Genomic DNA, 4,751 nt, shown 5'->3' on the forward strand with positions numbered 1-4,751 from the left:
CTAAAATAGGGAATAAAATATCCATGAAAGAAGTGGCAGAGACAAAGTTTGGAGCTAAGACAAAAGAATGGACAATCCAGAGACTGCCCCACCCGGGGGTCCATCCCATATTCAGCCACGAAATGCAGACACTATTATATATGCCAGCAAGATCTTGCTGAAAGGACACTGATATAGCTATCTCTATGAGGCTATGCCAATGCCTGGCAAATATAGAAATGGATGCCCACAATCATCTATAGGATAGAACACAGAGACGCCAATGGAGGAGCTAGAGAAATTACCCAAGGAACTGAAGGGGTCTGCAACCCTATAGGTGGAACAACAATATGAACTAGTCAGTACCCCCAGAGCTCGTGTCTCTAGCTGCATATATAGCAGAAGATAGCCTAGTCAGCCATCATTGGGAAGAGAGGCTCCTTGGTCTTGCAAACTTTATATGCCCCAGTACAGGGGAATGCCAGGGCCAAGAAGTGGGAGTGAGTGGGCAGGGCAGCAGGGTGGGGGGAGAGGGTATAGAGGTCATTTGGGATAGCATTTGAAATGTAAATGAAGAAAATATCTAATAAAATAATTTAAAAAATAGTTATTTATTTGTCTACCTGTAGGCCAGAAGCAAACATCAGATCACATTGTAGATGGTTGGGAACCACCTTGTGGTTGCTGGGAATTGATCTCAGGATCTCTGGAAGAGCAGTCAGTGAACTGAGCAGTCTGAACCACTGAGCCATCTCTCAAGCACACCTGTTTGCTTTCTCAGGAGAGACTGCAAGGAGGTGGATCTAGACAGGAGACCCTAATCAGGATATGTTGTATGAGAAAAACATACATTGACAAAACACAACACCAAAAACTATGTCTCATGTGATTGGTACCTGTGCAAACTGTGGTGACACATAGGCATTCAGTTCCTCCAGTGGCCCTGCACCTCTGCTAGGAGAAGGTGAAGGGTCCTGTGTGTGAACTCCCTACTCTTTCAGGTGCTGGGTCAGGGCTTCTAAGATCTCCACCTCTCTCTACACTAAGTATCTCTCACATGCTGTAGGCGTCTGGGGAAGCTATAGAGTGAGGGAAAGATCCATCTCCAACCGACAGTAAATGACTATGTTTCATAGTAAGAATCACCTGTTATCACTTGGTATAACAAAGCCCAACAAGGTTTGGAGAACAAAGGTTTTGTGTCTCATTTAGGGAGTGGAGGACAGGAAGCTTTCTGTTGAGATGCAGCAGATCTTAACATGCCCCAACCCTGGTCCAGCCCAGGAACCCTGAGGGTTATCCTCATAGATGTGGAAGACATTCTGGAATTTCTCCATGCTATAAATATCTGAACCACATGCTACTGGAACCCTAAATACAGGGTCATAGGTCACTGCAGCCCTAGATATAGGGTCACAACTTGACTATGAGTCAGTTGGTCTCATAGAGTGGAAATGGTATCTGCAGTGACTTCAAAACTGACAGAGGAATGTGAAGCTATGTGTTTGGAGGAGTCCTCCTACTCAATAGTCTTTATCATATGGGCAGAAACAGGCGATTAGCATATGAAATTAAAAGGCAAAGAAATGAACACAGTTGGAGAAGGCATTAAAGTCTTTAACAGCCATGAAAGGGCTGGTACATATAGCATGTTTTTAATCCTCTAGATCAATCTATTTGAATTTCCTTTCTCCTCTGAAAGTTAATGCTTTTTCAGGGGAAGCATGGTGACTAAACTTGGCACACAGCAGTAGAGGCAGAAGTCTGTGGCAGTCATGAACACTCAAGAGACAACATGACCCTTCCTGCTTCCAGTTGTGGGGGGGGGGAGAGGAGGGGTAATGGGAGAAGGGTGCTGACCTTTCCCCAGAAGAAATTCTTCGCACTTAGAGATAAAGGAAACACTTAAACCAGCATGAAGTCATAGCCTCTAGCTATTCCTTAATAACTTTATTTATTTATTTATTGGTTTTTTGTTGTTGTTGTTGTTTTGTTTTTTGTTTTTTGTTTTTTTTTGAGACACGGTTTCTCTGTATAGCTCTGGTTGTCCTGGAACTCACTTTGTAGACCAGGCTGGCCTTGAACTAAGAAATCAGAAATCTGCCTGCCTCTGCCTCCCGAGTGCTGGGATTAAAGGTGTGCGCCACCACACTCGGCTAGCTATTCCTTAAAGAGGTCCAGCCTTAATCAGAAATATTTCATGGTTTATGTAGGATTAAATATTGTCATAATCTTGTGACCATCTTAGAGTGATTTTCTATCCCTGGTCAGAAGAGATTGTTTTGTTTGTTTGTTTGTTTGTTTTGTTTTTTTTCCTGGAGCTAAGAATGTTTTACAGAAGAGGAATTTGCAGGTTTCCAGATAGTTTTTTCTTTAGCAAACAGACCTTGCTTTGTATGCAAAGATTGGTAGACGTTGCTCCGCAGCAGCAGAGAGCACATGGTAACCTTTCAGAAGAGAAGAAAGGCAGGGGAGTTTACAGAAGCAGAAGTCATCAGCTGTTTTAGCTGTGTTGTCTCAGACCAGAGGACGTTTCCTATTCTGTTTTCTTATTCCTATGTAACCTAACATTTCCTCAGTAAGCTTGTTAACTGATTGCTCTCTTCCCTTCACTGTCCTCCACCTCCTTCCTTATCATGGCAGGAAAGGAGGTAATCCTCAGGTGTGTGTGTGTGTGTGTGTGTGTGTGTGTGTGTGTGTGTGTGTGTGGTCTGTTCCTTGGAGTTAGAGAATTGTGTTCCAGAAACAGAAAGCAGCAAGTCCACTCAGAATCAGTATGGAGCCCACGGACGCCAGCCTACAGAAGAAGAGTGTGTCTTAATTTACCAAGACGCATTTCTTGCATCTTGTAGCATGTGGCTCTAGAAGTAATTTAAATGACTGCAGAAAACAACTTACTTACAATTGCAGCAAAACTGGGTCTGACAGCCAATCTACATCCCTGTCCCTAGGTGTGCTTTTGTCCTTTGCCCTGGAGGATGGCTTGGGTAGAAATGCAGACTGCTTGTCATGAGGAGTGTGTCATGAGGTAGGCTCAGCCCCTCAACCACTGTCCCTATCTCTTATTTACGCTGCTCCTGCTGTGCATGACACCCATGTTGCAATGTAGATCCTGAGGGCACTTTGTCATCTTCACAAGACTTGGCACACACACTTCTCACTTCGGGGATCCTTGCCCTACTTTAACTGGCATTTATTGGTCTGTTAACTTTTTCCTGGAGGAACATGAACAAATGGCTACTCATCGTTCAGAGGTAACCAACAACCATACAAAAGGATGATTCTAACCATGTCCGACTTGCTAAACCAATGGGCTACTTACAGTTACTTATAAGGCTACTTACAGAAGTATGGGTGAGAGATTCCCTACAACAATCTTGGGAAGTTGCAGGCTCCCATCAGGCGCCTCTCCTCCAATAGCCAGTAACAGCTAATATATTTTGGAGAGGGGCAAGGCCTCATGTGCACAATACAGTGTTTTATGCTCTGTCTGTTTAGTGCTTTATGGGGCTTGTGGGTGTTACTTCATGAACGACTCAAGACCAGCTCCTGTGTACTAAGGTGAGCCCTTCCTCTCTCCTCTCCATGAGTAAAGTTAGTTGGCCCAGGGGCTATGAGGGTATAATGCAGATAGCCACAGATCCTCTGATTTCAAAGGAATTAAAGCCCTGTCACGCCCCAAAGATAAGATTCCACAGCAAAGAAAGGCAACCAAGCAGGAAGAACCTCCTGGGAAAGCCCTGTGGCAAGAAAGAAAGAAAGTGAAAGGAGGGGGCCAGGCGATGGTGGTGCCTGTTACCCTGGAGACTGAGGCAGAGGCCTGGGAAATCTCTGTGAGTTCCAGGACAGTCTGGTCTGCAGAGTGAGTTCCAGTAGAGTTGAGGTTACACAGAGAAACTGTTGCAAAAAACCAAACATAACCAAAATAAAATGAAGAGGAAAGAAGAGGAGGAGGAGGAAGAGGAGGAGGAGGAGGTGGAGGAGGAAGAGGAAGAAGAGGAGGAGGAGGAGGAGGAGGAGGAGGAGGAGGAGGAGGAGAAAGTGAAAAGAGAAATAAGTCCATGCTGTGTGCATCAAAGTTTTCCCACAACTGGGAACTCAGATCGGGACAAGTGTGACCTTTCTGGTTAACCTATCAACATCCCTCTATTATCCATATGCCTAACTGATGTAATCTATGAATGTCATTTTTATAACTTTACTTACAAAGTGGAAATCCTTAAGAGAAATAGGTAAGCCAGCCAACTTATTTTACTTAATTTTAAAACAGTGCTTAGTCGTTGAATTAGGTTGAACACTGTATCCTCTAAAAGGCATACCTTCAAAAGTCACAAAATCTTATTCATACTTATTTTTAATGGATATGATTTTTATTTTTATTTATTTTTTATTACTTAATTACTTTATTTATTTACGTCCCAAAATTTGCACCCTTCTTGGTCCCCCTTGCAGAGTTCGTCCCCTGACTCCCGCCCCCTTTGCCTCTGAGAGGGTGGCCCCCCAGCATCCTCCTGGGGGGGGCATCAAGTCTCTACAGGATTAGGGGAATCCTATCCTACTGGGCCAGACAAGGCAGGACTCTGCTATGGATGTGCTCACAGCCTGGGACCAGCCCCTTTATGCTCTTTAGTTGGTGGCTTAGTCTCTGGGAGCTCTCAGGTGTCCCGGTTAGTTGACACTGTTGGTCTTCTTCTTCTTCTTCTTCTTCTTCTTCTTCTTCTTCTTCTTCTTCTTCTTCTTCTTCTTCTTCTTCTTCTTCTTCTTTTTTTTTT

This window comes from Mus pahari, chromosome 21 (genome assembly GCF_900095145.1).
Source record: "Mus pahari chromosome 21, PAHARI_EIJ_v1.1, whole genome shotgun sequence".
NCBI lineage: Eukaryota > Metazoa > Chordata > Mammalia > Rodentia > Muridae > Mus > Mus pahari.